Source organism: Mauremys reevesii, linkage group 25, assembly GCF_016161935.1.
Source record: "Mauremys reevesii isolate NIE-2019 linkage group 25, ASM1616193v1, whole genome shotgun sequence".
NCBI classification, from domain to species: Eukaryota; Metazoa; Chordata; order Testudines; family Geoemydidae; genus Mauremys; species Mauremys reevesii.
The window spans coordinates 2,683,737-2,703,730 of NC_052647.1; the positions used below are offsets into that span (position 1 = coordinate 2,683,737).

General features: G+C 46.5%; 1 protein-coding gene and 1 long non-coding RNA gene across 10 annotated transcripts in view; one reads left to right on the top strand and one right to left on the bottom strand.

Moving 5' to 3' along the window:
• Positions 1-7,873: 7,873 nt before the first annotated feature.
• On the bottom strand, positions 7,874-15,340 carry LOC120391191. The gene is made up of 3 exons (XR_005591239.1): positions 15,127-15,340; positions 11,569-11,808; positions 7,874-9,065 (listed from the first exon to the last, which is right to left on the bottom strand). It is a non-coding gene; the product is annotated as an uncharacterized LOC120391191 (long non-coding RNA).
• An 83-nt stretch (positions 15,341-15,423) lies between these two features.
• Positions 15,424-19,994, top strand: part of BRD4 (bromodomain containing 4) — a 234,194-nt gene continuing 229,623 nt past the window's right edge. For 5 of the 9 annotated variants that reach the window (XM_039514637.1, XM_039514642.1, XM_039514644.1 and 2 more), the window contains exon 1: positions 15,425-15,562. The gene's annotated coding sequence lies outside the window, so the exon portion shown is untranslated. Of the gene's footprint in view, positions 15,563-15,886; positions 15,909-16,394; positions 16,538-19,994 lie in introns of those variants that run through there. The other 4 variants (XM_039514641.1, XM_039514638.1, XM_039514640.1 and 1 more) reach the window with 3 other exon arrangements.

Below are 19,994 nucleotides of genomic sequence, written 5' to 3' on the forward strand. Positions count from 1 at the left end.
CCAGTACCTCTCCTCCCCCCCCCTACTAGGGCTATGCGGCAGTGGTGATATCGCCACCAATTATAGCTGCACAATTTGTTCATTCTCCTTCTTCAGAAGAATTCTCTTCTCTCACTGATGATTTCCAGTAGCCCAATTAACCCTTGATCTTCTGATAACAATGCCCGCTACTTTCTTAGAAGCACACACACACACACTCCTTTGAGATTTGAGAGAGGCTGGGGACTGGGGTTAGTAGGGGTTTATGCCCCATGCATGCCCCTACCTCCTAGAGATCTTAGAAAAAAAAAAAAAAAAGAAAACATCAGGAGGAGCCAGTAAAGTAGAAGAAGAAGAGCTCAGACACTTGGGCAGATATTAATCAACTTTTGCCGCGGTACTGCCAGCTGAAGTTCAGCAATGGCTTATCAGCAGGCAGATTGGCCTGATGTGCCCCCTGGTATTGGCCGTGAATTGATGGAGGAGGAACGTCTACTTAACTCTCTCTATTGAGAGTTTGTCCTAACAAAAAGAACACAACACACAAACACTACTGTAAACAGAACAAAGGGGAGTCCCCTGCTGATTATCTAGATAGACTGACAAAGGTCTTTGAACAGCATTCGGGAATTACTAATCCAGCTGAAAATGCCAGAGAAGCGGTAGGAGCTGCTTTTGTTCAGGGACTCTTACCAAAAGTTCAGCAACCATTAAGAACTATTTGTATTGGCTGGCAAACTAAACCCCTTTCAGAATTGGTGACAGTTGCAAATCATTGTACAGCTTGCATAGAGCAGAAGAAAGAAACTAGTGAAACAAAACTTATGGCTTTACAATTACAAACTTATCAGAACAGGGGCCGTGGGGGAATGAGAAGGGGACGAGGACGAGGTCGTGGGCGAGGTATGGGAAGGGGTTCCTCGTATCCTGCCCAGAATCCTGCCCCGACTGGGAGCACTGCATGCCACTTTTGTGGGCAGGAGGGACACTGGAGAAATGAGTGTCCAAACCGATTATCTCAAAACCCTCCTCTGTTCCCAAATCCTGAAGCGCCTGTTTTTTCCCCACAGAATACCCCTTACTAGGACAGCCTGAGGGAACGTAACTGCATCATGAATCCTTTCATTCCTATTAATCAGGAAGGCCCATATGTTAATTGTAAAATTGCAGGAAAATCTGTTACTTGTCTTGTGGACACTGGAGCTAGCAAATCAGTTCTAAGATCCTCAGAGTTTCCCTCTGTTCTTTTATCAACTTTGTCTGTTAATGCTGTAGGCATTTCAAACTGTCCTGTTTCGCATCCTGTCACAAACCCTCTTGCTGTTTTGCTGGGCCCTCTCGCTGATGAGCATGCATTTTTGCTCAGCCCCTCCTCTCCCGTGAATTTGCTGGGAAGGGAATCTGTTGTGTAAATTAGGTTGTACCATTTATTGTACACCAGATGGCGTATTCTTACAAGTTCCTGATGAGAATACTAACCTGGTGTTGGCCACACTCCATATAGCAGAGCCAGCTAAATCAAAGATACCTCTCAGTCCTGACCTTGTGCATTTGTTATCACAAGTTCCCCCCATCTTTGGTCTCGTCATGCAAATGAAGTGGGACAGATTAGGACAGCCGAGCTGGTTAAAATTCTTATTGACCCTGCTAAAACTTTGCCAAGGGTTCCACAATACCCACTGCGTCCTGAAGCAGAGGAAGGAATAGCTCCGGTCATAGAGTCTTTATTACAACAGGGTATTATTGTTCCCACAATTAGTTCTTGTAATACTCCTATCTTTCCTGTAAAGAAGCCAGGAAAGAACACCTATCGGTTTGTTCAAGACCTCCGCGCGATTAATGCTGTTGTTTTACCTTCTTTTCCTGTGGTTCCAAATCCAGCTACAATTCTTTCTTGTATACCACCGTCAGCCACTTATTTTACTGTTGTGGATTTGTGTTCAGCTTTTTTTTCTATTCCCATTCACCCAGATAGTCAGTATTTGTTTGCCTTCACTTACAGAGGATGTCAGTATACCTGGACCAGATTACCCCAGGGGTATACTGAGTCTCCATCCCTGTTTTCCCAGATCCTAAAGAAGGATCTGGATGATGTGGTTTTCCCTGGTAAATCAGTGCTTATACAGTATGTGGATGACCTTTTGCTGGCATCTTTCTCTTTTGAATCTTGTAAAACTGATACTCTGACACTTTTAACTGCTTTAGCTGCCAAAGGTCACAAAGCATCCCAGGAAAAACTCCAACTGTGTCAACCCAAGGTTCATTATCTTGGTCATGATATTTCTCATGGCACGCGTCATTTATCAAACTCTCGTATTTCAGCTATTTTAAATATGCCTAGGCCTGGTACTATTTCTCAAATGCGTACTTTTCTGGGCATGACTGGATACTGCAGACAGTGGATTTTAGGTTATGCAACAGTGATTAAACCCTTACAAGATCTGACTAAGTCAGGTACCCCTGAGCCACTTCCTTGGCCCCCAGAGGCGGAGAGAGCTTTTGTTGCTATCAAACAGAGACTATCCAGCGCACCGGCCCTGGGACTTCCTGACTATACTAAACCATTTACTCTTTTCTGTCATTAGCGTAATGGGTTTGCTTTGGCTGTACTAACGCAAAAGCACGGAGACAAACACCGTCCCATTGCTTATTACAGTACTACCCTAGACGCTGTGGCAATTGGATTTCCCCCTTGCCTTCGGGCTGTGGTTGCAGCAGCCCTTTCTGTTCAGGTATCTGAATCTATTGTGTTGGGATCTCCTTTAATTGTTGTTGTCCCTCATGCGGTGGCTGCACTGTTGTTAAAATCTAAGACACAGCATTTATCCACTTCTCGTCTTACAAAAAATGAGCTCGTTTTGCTATCTTCATCTCATATTACTTTGGCTCGTTGTCCTGTTCTTAATCCAGCCTCTTTGTTGCCTGGGCCTGAAGACAGAGAACCACATGATTGTGTGTTTGTAATATCTGTTCTTACTCGTCCTAGAGATGATTTACTAGATGTGCCTTTGCAAAATCCTGATCTCCTTTATTTTGTGGATGGCTCGTGCTTGCGAGATTCTAAGGGTAAATTGGTTGCTGGTTATGATGTATGTACTGCCTGTGATGTTGTTGAAAGTGCTTTCCTTTCTTCAGTGTTTTCCTCTCAAGTAGCTGAACTTGTGGCTTTAACTCGAGCTTGCATTCTAGCTAAAGATCAAACAGTTACTATGTATACAGATTCTCGTTATGCTTTTGGAGTGGTACATGATTATGGGTTGCTTTGGAAATATAGAGGTTTCCTTACATCCACTGGTTCTCCTATTAAGAATGGTTTTTATGTATCTGCTCTTTTGGATGCTCTTTTGTTGCCTAAAGCTATTGCTGTTGTTAAATGTACTGCTCACAAGACCCCTCATGATGAAGTTACCCGTGGAAATGCTTTGGCAGACTCTACAGCCAAAGCAGCGGCCCTTTCCGTACCTCAGGCTGAACATACTTGTGTCCTGATAGAGCAGCCTTCACTGGCTTCCCTTGAGGATCTGGCTAAGATCCAGGAGGCAGCTTCGAGAACCGAGAAACACTCTTGGAGTGCTGTTGGGTGCATTTTACATACTGATCATCTTTGGCGTGCCCCGGATGGTCGCCTGGTGGCACCGAAGATGTTACTGCCCTATCTTGCTCGCATATACCATGGAATGGCACACGTGAGCAAAGGGGGGATGGTTGCTGCAGTTAACATAGATTGGTATGCACCAAGTTTCCCTTCTGTAGCTCATTCCTACTGTCAACACTGTGTGATTTGTCAACAGCACAACATTGGTAAAGCTGTTAAAGCTAAGTGGGCAGCCCACCCTCCTCCTTGGAGACCTTTTGTAAATATTCAGATTGATTTTATTCAAATGTCTAAATGTTGTGGTTATGAATATGTATTAGTTTTAGTTGATGTATTTACCAATTGGGTTGAAGCTTTTCCCTGCAGGAAAGCAGATGCCAGGACTGTTGTGAAACTTCTGCTTAAAGATTTTGTACCACATTTTGGCATCCCTGTGAGTATCAACAGTGATCGTGGAACTCACTTTACTGGACAGATTGTAAAGGAGTTATGTGCAGCTTTGCAGATCCAACACAACCTTCACTGCCCTCATCATCCACAGTCTGCTGGGACAGTGGAACGCCAGAACGGGATTTTAAAAAATAAACTGGCCAAGATTTGTGCTGAAACAAACTTAAAGTGGCCAGATGCCCTTCCTTTAGCACTGATGAGTATGAGAGCCATTCCCAATCGAAAGACTGGACTCAGCCCTCATGAGATTTTGATAGGACGCCCAATGCGACTACCAACTGCACCCCCACTAACCCTAGCTCAGATGGACATTCATTTGATGGATGACATAATGCTTAAGTATTGTCATGCACTAATGAAATGTGTTAAGTCTTTTTATACACAGGTGAAGGAAGCATTACCGAAGGATCCTGTGCAACCTTGCCACTCCTTGGAACCAGGAGACTGGGTCTACATAAAGGTCCATCAACGAAAGACTGCCTTGGCTCCACGCTGGAAAGGCCCTTTCCAAGTCTTGTTAACCACCAACACTGCTGTGAAGTGTCAAGGACTACCTGCCTGGACCCATGCATCGCACTGCAAAAAGACCCCTCCACCTTGAGAGGACACTCCTACTGATGATCAGCGTGCTCCTTCTTCTAGCCCTGCTGTACCTGCTGGACAGCGGAAGAAGAGGACAAGGTGACGTACTAGCAACCTCTCCCTTGTCCTCTGACAGACCTACTGTGCCTTTGGATTTTTCTAAAGGAATTCCAACATTAAAGACCTCTCCCCTTTATCATGCTAAACCTCAATTGTTTTTGGAGGAGAAAAGAAGACACATTCGTTCTGCAGAAACCTCCAGAGTCCAGGGATTCCTGACTAAAAGAGACATTAAGAACTGGCCCTGGTGGAAGAAATGAAGCATCGTTAATTGGCAAGGAGGGAACTGTGGGAAGCGTGCTTGGGAATGTGGGGTTGAATGGTGGCTTGGATTTCTTCCAGGGGCAGGGCTCTGTGCTTATGGACAAGTACCCTGGGGATGTGCTGCCCTCCCTAATTGGCTCTCAGATGATGAATACCGAAAGCGCCTTGCTACCACAAAGGTTATCCCCACTAGCCCCTCAACCCTGGCCATCACATCTGTAATTTATCCGGATACAAACAAATTTGTATATTCTACTGAAACTCATTGGCCACGGCCTTCCCATCTTAGTGATTTATTAGCATATTGCTCAGAAAGACTATTTTTTAAAGTTCAAAAGAATTCATATGAGCGAACAATTGAGTGGAAAACAAATGGATCAGTGAAAATAGAGATCCATAATATTACTGCAAGTAAGCCCCAAGAATTTATAAATGAAATTGATGGGTTCCATGGTGAAGTAGATATGATGGTTATTCCTGGAATTTGTGCTATGTTACCTAAAAGAGGCCCTTATTGTTATTTGGTTACCCGATTAGTGAATAATCAAACGACTACCCAAAGAGTTTGTTCTGCTACTGGAAATTTTACCTGTATTGAAACCATTCTAGTGACTGATAATGTAACCTGTACTTTATTGCAATACACTCCCTCTTATGCTATTAATATTAATGCCTCCCGGAAATATATGAAGGTATACAACCAACAGATGTGGTATAGACCTACACTAAGGAGAGATGTAGCGGAATATCGATGGACTGTTATTAACACTACACTAGGGACTGTGAAGTTTACATTGCCTTTATCTGGTTTTCAGATCACCTCTACATATCCAAATTGTTCACAAGGGGCTGCCATTAGATTAGCACAACAGAGGGCCTGGGTTATTTCCTCTAGAAGGAAGAGGGACCTGACCGGATCCTTATGGGATAGGGCCAATAGTGCCGCAGCAGTTTGGAATATTTTTAAGAACCAGGAACATGATGAGAAATTGGGCCAACTAGAGAAGGCCACCGGCCTAATTTCTGGGGCACAGCTGACCCAAGTACAAACCGGAGTGGGTGAGTTACATGTCATTTCCGCCCTTAGTTCTAGGACCCAGAAGTTATTGAGAGAGATGGTACTGAATATCACTGAGGCTGGGAAGGCAGTGCAGTGGGATGTTCGGAAATTCAGGATTTCCTGAATGACCAGCTGATGGCCATTCGGAATGATCTTGAGCACCAAGCTTGGCCCACTGCCCTTACAGACACGTCAGGAGTACCATCTAATCTGTGGCCATGGAGACATACTTGGAGACTTTCTGGATGGAAGTGTGGATGTTCACAGTGCAACCGTATCCTACCGGGTCCATGGGGAGGATGCATATGGGATTGGGTGATTCACCGAGATATCTGGGAAGTGAGACCACCTGATTCTCCTAATCGATTTTTGGTTAGTGCTCCTGGGATTACAGCTGATATTTGGATGGGGTTAGGAAATCTGTGGACATTTTGGCCGTTAGAACCACCACAGCTTCAGTGTGTAGGGAAACTGAAGCCAGGGGAAGTTGTCACTGTTTATGACAATATTTGCGGGGAGGGTAGAGGTCAGGGAACTACCCTGACAGGACACCCACTTTTTCAAGCTAATGATAGCTGTGTGTACGTTAATGCCACCACATTGCAAGATATACATATTAATCTTACCACGGCTGCCGGCAATCATATCATTTACTGGCCTGCAGATAGAATGTTGCAAGTAGCTCTTAGATTTCAGGTATATTTTAATTGGACTAGAGTGGTGCCTGATCGGTTTCAAAATTTGCTTTCATTGTTACCAGAGGTTCAAAGAATCTCTGAATTGCAAGGGCAAATTCACGTGCTTCAGAATATATATCTAGCTGAAAAGAATGCCTTTCATACAGCTTATAGAATATCTACCTTATGTACTAAGTATGATGTATTGTGCTTTGTAACCAAGACTGTACAACAACCCCATTATATTATTCCTATGGGAATGTTATTGTTTGTAGTGTTGTTAGTTAGTTTAGGATTATGTTATTGTTGTTGTTGTAAAAGACGTAATGATAGTAATACCTTTCATGTTCATGCTAATCATGCATTGTCATTACATCCAATGAAAACCCCTAAGGTTGACATATCTGCTGTAGAATCTGAAATCCATGGTTTAATGCAAATTGAGATTTGAAAATATTTGTTGTACTAGAAGTACAAAAGGGGGGAGTGTGGAAGCAGGGAAAGAATTAACAAGGATTTGAAGGGATCTTACTGCATGTCAGTTAGTTAGCATGAGTTAGGCTAACTATGACCCTAATGACGTGAGACTTGAAGAAGCAAAGTTAGTGTAAGGCAGAGGAACGAACTGTGTAAAAAGTTATTACGACCTTGCACTGATAACCAAATATGCAGACTTGCTTTTTCTAGTAGTGAGACAAATAAGATAGCAGAAAGGCTTGTGTATAAACAAAATACAATTGTTTCTCTTTACTGTCTGTATTATTGCTAGTTATTGTCTGTAACAAAAGTATAAAGGCTTGCTGTAATTGTTTACCAATTGAGAGAGAGCTGTCCAGGACAGGGGCGACCCTGTTTCCTAGGACACTCCCTCCCTCTATTGTAATTACTAGAGAAAGAATAAAGTATTTGATTTTGCTGCACCCAAACAGAAAGCGAGAACTGAGTTTTTCTCCGACACCCTCTTTGTGCTGTTCAAACCTCCTGCCAAAGAGGGACAGCCTTCTGATGAGAAGGAATTCAAAGCCAGCCAAGGTTGGCTTAACAGTTTTAGGAACTGCTTCAACCTCAAAAATGTGCAGACTACTGGTGAAGCTGCATCTCCCAATGAAGAGGCAGCAAAAGCCTACCCCGAACAATTAAAGAAAATCATAGAAGAAAAGGACTATCTTCCAGAACAAGTTTTTAATGCTGACAAGACTGGGCTCTTCTGGAGGGGGGGGGGGAAGCCCAACTGTACTTACATTTTGAAATCAGAAAGACAAACCCCTGGCTTCAAAGCAGCTAAAGACCGTGTGACTGTGTTGTTCTGTGGTAACACGGCTGGGCATTTAATAAAGCCGGGCTTGCTCTACAGGGCTGTAAATCCCCGTGCCTTAAAAGGCAAGAACAAAAATCTCCTGCCTGTGTTCTGGCAATCAAATAAAAAGGCTTGGGTGACAGCAGCATATTCCTGGATTGGTTCCATAAGTGTTTCATTCCGGAGGTCAAGCGGTACCTCGAAGAGAATGGACTTGACTTCAAAGTGTTGCTGATTGTAGACAATGCTCTTGGTCACCCTGCGGCACTCTGGTTTGCACATAACGATGTTGAAGTCGTCTATCTCCCCCCAAATACCACCTCCATCCCCTCAACCAAGGCGTGAGTTTCAAGGCCACATATACGAAGCTTACGTTCTCATGGATACGTAGCACTATGGATGCTGATTCCAATCTTAATGTGATGGAGTGTTGGAAGTCCTTCAACATTGCCGATTGCATCACTTATATTAAACAGGCAATAGATGCAATCAAGCCTGAAACAGTCAATGCATGTTGGTGAAACCAATAGAATGTGTGAATGATTTTAAGGGTTTCCCAAATATTGACAAAGAAGTGAAACACATTGTTCAGGTGGTCAGGCAAGTGGGTGGTGATGGCTTTGTTGACATCCTTGAGGAAGAAACTGAAGAACTGATTGAGAGCCAAAGAGAAACACTGACTAACGAAGAATTAGAGGAACTGATAAAATCGTCTACAGAAGACGAAGATGATGACAACAAACAGGAAGAGCCAGCAAGTTGGAATCTTCATAAATTTGCTGAAGTGTTCCAAGCAGCGCAACACTTGAATGATTTAATTTCTGAATACGATCCCTCCATGGAATGAAGCCTCAAAATCACACGTAGTATTACGGATGATTTCAGACTGTATCAAGAAATGTTAGAGCAGCTCAAAAGACAAGAGTGACAGTTGCCGATCACCATGTTTTTCAAGGAAAAACAGCCAGCAGCGGATGAGCCTACGCAATCAACTTCTCGAGCCGAACCAGAGCCAACCACTTTGTCTACGACTCGCTCTCCGTCACCCAAGCTCTCCATCACCTCTGTTTCCTGGATCGACATCAAGCCATGATTACCCCCCTGTAATTAAAAATACAGTACTGTAAAATTATATTTTGCATATGCACTCTTTATTATATACTGTACATTACCGTATACATTATACATATTACTGTACAGGGTTGTATACACAAAACCATGTACAGTATACTGTACTTTATGTCAAGTATTAGAGGGGTAGCCGTTTTAGTCTGGATCTGTAAAAGCAGCAAAGAGTCCTGTGGCACCTTATAGACTAACAAACGTATTGGAGCATGAGCTTTCGTGGGTGAATACCCACTTCGCTGGATGCAACGAAGTGGGTATTCACCCACGAAAGCTCATGCTCCAATACGTTTGTTAGTCTATAAGGTGCCACAGGACTCTTTGCTGCTTGTACTTTATGTGTAATTTAAGGGATTTTCAAGGGTAATTTTGACTATACGCGATTTTTGCTTTATGTGCTGACTTTAGAACCTAACCCCCACGTAAGATGCGACTCCACTGTAACAGACTGCAACTTTGTCATTGGTACACATCTTCATGATTCATTACATCTCAGCACTCCAGAAACAATGCCAAGTTCAGATGAGTAGTCCTTCAGGTAGACTCAAACCCATCTTTGGATTGAACTATTTGGGTCAGTCTAAAGTGGAATGGACAGTGCAATCACTTGAAGAACAGTTCCTAGCCTATTCTGTAACTGTTGTTCTTTGAGACGTGCTGCACATGTACATCCCAGGACCTGCCATCCTTCCCCTTTATATTGGAGTCTGTGCAATAGGAAGGAGGGGAGGGATAGCTCAGTTGTTTGGGCATTGGCCTGGTAAACCCCACGTTGTGAGTTCAATCCTTGAGGGGGCCCATTTAGAGAACTAGCGTTAAAAACAAGCAAACAAACAACTATCTGGGGATTTGTCCTGCTTTGAGCAGGGGTTGGACTAGATCATCTCCTGAGGTCCCTTCCAACCCTGATATTAAATTATTCTATTCTATGATAAAGGAACTGAATGAGGTTGGAGGTGGCTCCACCCTTTATGCACAGCAGCACAAGGCTGCAGATGGTGCATGCATGTGTGTCACCACAATGGGTACTACTAAAGGAAAAATCTCTGACTCTGGTGCACAGGTGCACACAAACCTGAAGTGGAACGGACATGTGCAATGTCTCGAGGAACAACAGTTACAGAACAGGTTAGTAACTGTTTTATTGACTGCCCAAGAACTAGGTTAATGAATAGCTAAGTATGAGCAGCACTGCCTCACACCCTAGGCCTATGGATTCCCTCTGGAACACCACCTGCACTTCTCTCTGCCCTGTACCACTGTCACACTGTCATGTCTGATAGACTGCTAGAAATCCCCATGGCAACAATAGACCATAATGTTCCTCTGCCTGCAGAATCCACATAACATCACAGAAACAAGGCTGCATGATCCTTCTGATTACAGAGGCACCTCCATCCTATCACATTGGAAGCTGTAGCAACCCACTGTAAGTAATTCCTGATCCAGTCCATAGAGCTGCCCCTAAGACAGTGGGCATGCAAGGAGCTGAACGAAAGAATATAATTATATGGGACACACCATAGCACATATGGTAAATGTCTTCACAGAAGAGTAAACTGCCATTATCTGCACCTGAGTTAACTCCTCTGGAGTTGGCCTAGCTCAAGTAAATACAGTCACACTATGAAACAATACTTGAGCTGCACAGAGGAGCTGTGCTAGCAGCTGACAAGCTGTGCTAACTTGAACAGTATAGCCCACATCCGACTGGGCAGCCAACTGGAGTTAAAAGTAGCACCACCCTTAAGATGTTTTGTGTAAGGATGGGACTTGAGTTGGGGGATATTGTATTGATCTTGATCTTGAAGGTCTAAAGACTTAAGGTGACTATAAACTCTTTTACTGTCCAACATCACATGGTAATAAATAGATTTGGGGGTGGGGAAGTTCTACAAAGACTTTAGTTTACTCAGCAAACACCCAAAAGCATTCATTCATTCTAAAACTGAAAGCATATTGATCAAACACAAGAAAGAACAAGAAATTAAAACAAGCATTTATATTGAAACTGAAACAATCAAATCCTTTAACATCTCTCTCATTTGGGAGACAAAATAGAGACTTATTTTCAGAACCTTTCATTGATTAAAAGAGTTAATTTTACTTCCAGTCCTGCCTTGTAAAGGGTATTTACTTCTCCTGTTTCTAAGACAGACAGACAGGCTCAAGGTAGAGGAGAGAGAGGGAGAAAGGTTGGGGAATACAGATTTTACAGATATCTTCAGAATATTGGTCAATCATGAATGGATGCTTTGGCTGGCAGGTCAAGCTTAGCACTTTCTGCTTGATCCCTGTTCATGCTCTGATCGGGGACATCATCTATTTGGATTCTTGCTCCTTAGAAAAGGCACAGTTGTGGTCATCTCATCTTACTACATTCATACAAAAAGCTGAGAGAATGAGAGAGGAGATAGGACAAAAGAGGGAGGAAAGAAAGCAACACAACAAGGGAAGGGAAAATAATACAGGATCTTACATGCCTTTGCAGGGCTGGTAGACAGTCCCACTGGTGGGCTGATGAGGGGATGTTGTGATTGTGTGGTGACTGTCAGCGCTCACAGGTGAAAATAAAGTTCCTTCAACAAGAGCAAGGCCAGCCGGCCACCTCCCTCTGTCCCCGAGGAAGTCCTTAGCCTGGTCTGCTCTGTCTGACTTAAGCTTGAGGAAGCTGAGATGAGTCAAGATGAGTTTCAATGCTGGCAGATTGGTGGATGAGCTGAGGGAAGAAAACTATTTTTTTCCCCAAAGTCTCATTTTAGGAACCCCGAAAAGGAGTAAAAATAGGTGGCATAGTTTATGCTCATTAATGTGTCCATCATTTAAGTGCATTTCTGTAAGGCCAAACTTGGCATAGGTACCTTTGTTTCCGTATTTTCTTGTTTACTAAGTATAATCTGGCATAGTCCTTGAATTATATCAGTAAGCCCTGGTTGTTTGGACTACTAGAGTTTCTCTGTTGGGTTTTTTTGCACCTGTTATAATATTAGTCATTGTAAACAACTTGACCTATTGATCATGGGTATTGTAACTTTTATGAACTTCCACATACTTTTTACAGTTGAGCTCATGGTAAGTTTGTAGGTCCAATAACCACAACAGGCAACACTTGAATTTAGCTTGAATTAACTCTGCAGTGAAGATGAGCCCTTAGACATTCCTCAAGTCTGCTCATTACGGGGCAGTCCTGGCTGAACCATACTTACAGTATACCCTCAGTGGCTTTTGCAAGCTCCAGGAGCAGAGTTAAGGTTGGGTGAGGGCTGCTATGCACCTTACCTCTTTATTTTCTGGTTTTCAGAGATTTCAATCTAGTTGCACTCAACATTCTAGATGGGTACAAGGCACTGCCAGCCAACCATAACTCCTTGTTAGCTAAAGTTTTTTGGTAGTGAATGGAGAGCAGATCTCTGCTCCCATTTCTGCCCCATATTTCCTCTATAACCTTTTCCAAGTCACTTACATCCCCTGTCCTTTGGTTCCCCCACCCGGAAAACAGGCCCACACACATTCCCCTCGACCAAAGGGTGTTTGGATGGCAAACACAGCAGGAGAAGTCATTGTGCCAGATCCTAGACCCTCCTTTCACTTTGAAATATACCCTGTGTGGTTCACAGGCCAATGGTAGAAACACCCCCAGCACCAAGGGTGCTTCTCCATCAGCTTTGTTGCACCTAGTTTTCAAATAGCAGTTCCTGAGACACTGGATTATTCCTGCCTTTGAAAATTGTCTCTGGTTTGAGCCAACTACCAATCCCACTGTCAGGGTGTCATGGCTTGGTCATGGGCAGTCAGACCTTGTAGTCAGAGTCCAAGTCTGCAGCCAGGAGACAGGAGTCAAGAGCCAACTGGGTCAGGATTTCGGGAGGTCAGTAGTAGGAGACAAACTGGAGATCAGAACCACAAGTCGGGAACTAGAGTCAGGCCAGGTCAAGCTACTAGAGGGTCAGAGATAGGAAACCAGCTGGAGGCCAAGAACCTCAAGTCAGATGCCAGGAGTCAAGCCAGGATATCAAGCAGAATGGGTGGGAAGCACAAGGTGCACAGTCCAGAGCAGGGTGAAGCCCGGTTGTTCAGATAGCTTCCTGTTCCTGCTGCTGGCTTAAGCAGGGCCAGTCAGCCATTCAGCTACTCTGACACTCCACCAATCAGACCTCAAAGATGGAGCCTCACACGGGGGCTGGGCTTCATGGGTCCCAGGTAAGCCATTGTCAGCAGGCTGCTCCTATGGACTTGAGTTTGATACTGGTGAGTCATGACCCATGGGGTGTTTCCACAATTTTCATCCTTATCTTCAGAACCCCTTCCTTTGTCAACAAGATGGCACAGGCACAGAACTTGAGCCAAGCAGGACTGACTTTCCCTGTGGCATCACTATATTTGCACTTGAAGATCAGAGGCACAGCAGATCCTCTGAAAGATCATGGATCATTTTAGGGAGACAGACCAAACAGATGGAGTCCTTCAAATCAGTTATTGGAGCCAAGATGTTAGGGACCAGATTGTAGCCAGCATGAGAGTGGATGTATATGGGGAGGAGGAAAGGGAGTTCACATTGTGCCCTCAATGTAGATCTCAACCACACCTACAGGCCTGCTCTAGGCAGCAGATGGGGCAATGGCCATCTCCACATTGGCCAGCAGAGGGCATGCTGTGCCTGGGCATGAGAAACAGGAGTGGGTAGGGTTGCCAACCCTCCAGGATTGTCATGGAGTCTCAAGGAATTAAAGATTAATATTTAAGATTTTGTCATGTGATGAAACCTCCAGGAATACATCCAACCAAAACTGGCAACGCCAGGAGTGGGTGCTCTCCCTCTTTGCGTCTAGGCAGCATGGTCTGCCTGAGTCACAGTGACTGCTGGGGCTCCTGATGGGGAAGTGAGGTGCCACCCCATGCTCAGCCTACAGTATGCCTACACCAGACCTGAAAGGTGGAAACATAGCAGCGCGGCCCTGGCAGCACAAGAAGCTAGCTTCCTCAAGTACAATTCTGTCTGAAATTGTAGGTACATCCTCAGGACATCAAGCCCCTATTGCCACCAGGGCTACACTGCTCAGTCAGCGCTAGTGCAAATATGTCTCCTTGAGCTGGAAATTACACTTTCCAGCTCTGAGAAATTACACTTTCCATACACTGAGAGGTGTGAGTAAGTGTTGGCTACCAGGGGCTGCAGCAATCTGGGCAGTGCTGCATCCAAATCAATGAAGGGGAATTACATGATGCTTGTAGGTCACACCCAGTGCCAGATGAGACAGATATTTCTGCTAAAATGATCAGCAGTAAAACAGTTAATATGGACATTTGTGTACCAGACTTCAGAGTCAACAGACACTGGGGCAGACCCAGAAGTGGAAGGACTAACAATTCTCCAGAGCAAATGATTCAGCCAGCAGTTTTCGGGAGAGGCTCTTCTCCCCATGCAGTGGATGATGCCTATTCACAGGACAGATCTCCCCTCATCTCTTCGTGCAGCATACACCGTGCTGCAGGGACATGCCCCCTACCTGTACAATGCCCATCAACTTGCAGAAACTGCCTCCCCATGCAGTGCCCACCCACCTGCACAGAGTCGCCTTTCCCCTCCTTGTAGTGATCAGCGGGCTATAGAGGCTCCTCTCTCCGTACAGTCACCGCCTGCTGCAGAGCTGCCCCGCACCATGCACGCCCCCTCCTCCGCACAGCTGCCCCTCCCCCCGCACCATGCACGCCCCCTCCTCCGCACAGCTGCCCCTCCCCCCGCACCCTGCACGCCCCCTCCACCGCACAGCTGCCCCTCCCGCACCAGGCACGCCCTCCTCCGCACAGCTGCCCCTCCCCCCGCACCAGGCACGCCCCCTCCTCCGCACAGCTGCCCCTCCACCCGCACCAGGCACGCCCCCTCCTCCGCACAGCTGCCCCTCCCCCCGCACCAGGCACGCCCCCACCTCCGCACAGCTGCCCCTCCCCCCGCACCAGGCACGCCCCCACCACTGCAGAGCTCTCTCCCCCACCCCCCGCAACGTGGCTGCCGTGCAGTTCCCAACTGGCTGCAGACCCAAGAGCGTCCGTCTTCCCCCGCGCAATACACGCTCGGCCGCGGCGCTCCCTCTTCCTCCCTAGCGCAGCGCAGCGCAGCGCAGCGCCCCCCTTGTAGTGGCTGCCCGACAGCAGAGCGTCCTGACCTCTCTTCACTCCCGGCTCCGCCTTAGGCCTTGCGCTTGAGGGGCGGGGCTTAGGTAGCGGAGGGGACGCACGTAGCCTGCGCGGGATGCGTCGGTTGCGTGGTCTGTTGCGCCGCGACGCAGAGCGTTGCGCGGTGAAGTCAGTGCGGAGCCGCTATCGGTTCCTCTCGCTGCCCCTCGGTCTTTATCTGCCCCGCGGACGCCCCAGCCCTAGCCCCCGGTGCGACGCGGAAGAGACACCTCCCCCCCTCCGGGCCCCACGGCACCCGGTCCGGCGGGAGGGTGGAGAGCGCGCAGCCTGTCCCTCAGGTGAGAGCCAAGTTCGCGCGCGAGGGAAGCGGCTCCCTTGACTGGGGGGCGCGGTCGAGCGGAGGTGGGGGTGTCGGTATTCACCATCCTTGGTTACGTTGTCCTGCTAGCGTAACCCGCATTGCGTAGTGCGGCCGCTGCGCCAGGGAGGCTACGCAGTCTTCGCTGGGACGTCTGTCTCAGGCTGAGGCCTGCTGCTCAAACGTTGTATTCCGACCCGCTTTTCTCTTAGAGGGGAGTACTACGTTGTGTGTGTAGCAGGAGAGGCCCTCCAGGCCGCTTTTGTGCCATTCACGTAGCCCGCGTTCTGCAGCCAGCGGGCTGCGTAGGTGGGGTATGAGAACGGGTAAGGGGATCGGCTTTTTCTGCTGTTTACGCATTTTGCGCATTTGGCGACTGGTTAACCTGCAGCATGCTACGTGATTTACGTAGGGGCGTCTCTGGCTCTGTTGCGCCGATTGCGGTGGAAAGCGAACGCAGGGCATAGGGTGCGAGTTTGCGTGGGAGAGAGATTTGGCCCCATCTGTGGGCTACGCGATTTGCGTAGATAGTGCTTTCCCCGCGCGCGGACTGCGGTTTACGTACGTTGGGTGCGATTCTTCGCTGAGGATGGCTGTTCCCTGGAGAGGTAGGCGAATAGAGCTTTAGCGCTATTTGCGTAGCGACCTGAGTAGCCTGATGTATTTTTTTTAGCAGGCGCGCTGTTTGCGTAGGAGCGTTTGTCCTCTGGTGAGTGGGGAAAAGCTTTTTGGTACGCGGTCTGCATAGGGGTGGCTGTGTGTGAGGGGCCGTTGCGCCCCGGTGGGGAACGGGTAGCTCAGTACGCGGATTGCGCAGCGTACGGGAGCAGGGGCCCTGGGGCGGGGCGGCGGAGCTGATGGTACTTCCTGCCGCCGCCATTTTGTCATCTCGCCGGAGGAGGAAGCGGTGGCTCTTGAGTGGAGGCAGCGGCCCGGCCTAGCCCCGCGGCTTGCGGTGAGTGAGGCGGTCACGCACCCCACCCTCACGGGCTCTACACGCCCCGGCTCCTTCGTGGGTCACGCCAGCCCGGGCCAGGCGGCCCCCGAGACCGCCGGCGGGGCGTGGGACAGCCGCGTCTCTCCGCGCCGTTAGGCCGGGCTGCGGCCGCCACCCCCGCGGGGTGGATGCGGATAGATCGAGCCCGGCTCCTCATGGCGTTCAGGCCCAGCCGCCCCCGAACTGCCAGGGTGGCTGGGCCCAGCGCCGACATGTGCGGGTCCTGGTGATTGGGCGGGCGGGTCGGTCTCTGCGGAGGGCCGGGCGGGGATAGGTCATTGGGAAGGGAGCGGCGGCGCTGGTGCAGCAGCAGGAGGCGGCTCGGCGTTAAACCCTGTTCACTGTAACCAAGTGATGCAGCTTGTAGCGGCCTGCTGGCACTTTAATGTCCGGCAAACAGCCGCTGGCGGAAGGTCCTCTTTGAGATTGCATAGTAAATGCGGTACCAGCAGAGTCCCGTAAACCGGACTGAGGCGCTGATTCCGGTTTAAACGTGCCTGATTGGAAGGAAGACTTTGAACAATGTGTGCTTTTGATGAACCTTGACTTTTTTTTTTGGAATTCTGGTGCACTTCAGAGTATAAACTGATGCCGCTTACTACACTGGCTCTTCAGATTTTGTCATTTTGCAGTGTAGAAAAACAAATGTTCTCTCACGGTGTGAAAGACTCAAATAAGTTATAGTAACTATACAGTGATAAGAACGAGGAATACTTGTGGCACCTTAGAGACTAACAAATGTATTTGGGCATAAGCTTTTGTGGGCTAAAACCCACTTCGTCAGATACATGCAGTGGAAAATACAGTACAAAAGCTTATGCCCAAATACATTGTTAGTCTCTAAGGTGCCACAAGTATTCCTCATGCTTTTTGCTGATACAGACTAACACAGCTACCACTCTGAAAACTGTATACAGTGATAGAAACAGTGGAACTGACTATACTGTGTATTTGGTGGTACATTCTGTATAGAGAATTTCCCAAACTACTGGTTTTAATCCTAAATGTTACCAGGGCCGCCCAGAGAATTCCGGGGGCCCGGGGTCTTCGGCGGCGGGGGGCCCCCGCTCAGGGGCGGCTCTAGACCCCAGCGCGCCAAGCAGGCGCGTGGGGCGGCGGGGCGGCATTTGGGTCCGGTTGAGCTCCCGCGGGTCGACCGGAGCCCGGGACGAGCGGACCTGCCGCAGGCATGACTGCGGAGGGGGCGCTCGTCCCGCCACTCCAGTGGACCCCCGCAGTCATGCCTGCGGGAGGTCCAGCCGAGACGCGGGACGAGCGCCCCCTCCGCAGTCATGCCTGCGGCAGGTCCACACGTCCCGGGCTCCGGTGGACCTGCCGCAGGCATGCCTGCGAGAGCTCAACCGGAGCCGCGGGAAGACGGGAAACACTCCAGGGGCCCCGGAAAACACTCGTGGGGGCCCCTGCGGGACGCGGGGCCTGGGGCAAATTGCCCCTCTTGCCCCCCCCTCTGGGCGGCCCTGAATGTTACAAGTAACACTAGTGAATTTAAAAAAAATTCAGAACTGTGGTTTATTTTGATGTGGACTAAAAATGTGTTGACACAGCTGTTTATATATTGTGAACTAGATAATTTGAAGTAGCCACTTAAAAGAAAGTTAAATGCAAAATTGTTCTACAACTCCCCATCCCCTCAAAAATATAGTTGATTGCATCTAAAGCACCTGATTCCATAAATAAATAAATAAATCATAGTTGTAGGACTGGAAGGGACCTCGAGGTCATCTTGTCCAGTCCCCTGCACTCATGGCAGGACTAAGTATTATCATTCTAGACCATCCCTGACAGTATGATTTCTGCTAATATGAAATTATGTGGGCTAATATTTTCTTCCTGCCTGCAGTGCTTCTCCCACTCTGAGTGATTCGCCCCCCCCACCAAATTGTTGCCTAGATTATAGAGGGAAAGCATTATCTAAATTGTATCTGTTCCTTGGGTGTAAACAGTCTGTTGAGAAACAGAACTTCCTATTAAGAAGGCTGGTCCATGTTTTGGGAAGGAGAGTTGGTAGTATGAGAGGAAAAGGAAGCTGACCATGTCCCTACTGACTGTATTGTGTGGAAGAGGGAAAATTGTTCTAACTTCAGTTAGACATGAGAACCAGAATTTGCCTATATAATATGCTGTCATTGCATTGTGATTGACTAGTGAATTCTACTTAAAATATAACCAGAGAAGTTAGATCTACTTGCACTGCTGGTAATGTGGCTAAAATTCCCCTCTCATAGCTACAGCAAAAGTATTTCAGTAATACTTTTATATTTTTATAGTTCCATTAACTGTTTATATAAAAATGTGAAGACTATTTTGCTTATTTTTAGTAACTTTTTTTTTTTCTTTTCCTGCCGCTTGTTAATCATGTAAAGTGAAACTATGGTCTGTCCTGGAACTGGATTGATTTCAGGAATGGGTCAGGACACATCTTTATCTTCCTTTAAATACTACTGATGTTCACACAGTGTTCTTTACCTAATTAGTGCATTATAGGTAGGTGATGTTAAACACTAAAAAAGGCCAAAAATTACGTGTCACTTAAACAAATAGTTATAAATGATAAACATCAATTAACTCTCAATAAGCCTTGTTAGATTTTTTTTGAGACTCTGTTTCTGTGAAGTTCTTGTTTACCAATGCTTTTGTAGAAAGACTTGTTTTTAATCTAAAGTTTTAGTGTTCAGACTTATTGCACGTTTTATAAAAACAGACTGGGAAAATAGCTGGAAAATGTAGGAAGTGCATGTGCTGTAGATCTGTGTTTGAGATGCATACTATACTGGGATGGAAAGAATTAAACTGGCAAATATTTACCAGACAGCCAAGATCATGAATGATGACCAGTGGTTGTGTATGATAGATGTTATAGTATGGATAGATGCATGTAAACTTAATTCTGCAGGCTACTTTGGATGTTGGGTTCTTTGTTGTATTTACAGAACCTTTTTCATAAAAGTAGAATGAAATGGTGGAGGGACTTTGAAAATCATCGATTTACACTAGATTTGTAGAGCCCCAACTTAATTTGAAAATTTATGGTATGGCTTGCAATTTTAGGTTTGTTTGATTATGAATTAAGTTTTATAAATTCTGGTTTTAAACTGTTCAGTGTCACTACCGTAGGATATCTTTGAATTGCCTGAAGCAGTTTCATAAAAACAACAAAAATGAAAATTCCATCGTAAAACACTTAAGCACTTCACTGCTTGGCTAGTTTGATTTCAGTAGCATAAGTGCTTTCATAATGGAGCCTTAATACTGTTTTTATTCAGAATTTATAGTCATACAATGTGGAATAAAATCTTCATCACTATGAAAGTTGCGTCATTGTTAACATTGAAAAGCTTAGTATTTCAAGATGTTAAAGTTCAAAATTGTAATTTTTTTTACACGTACAATCTTA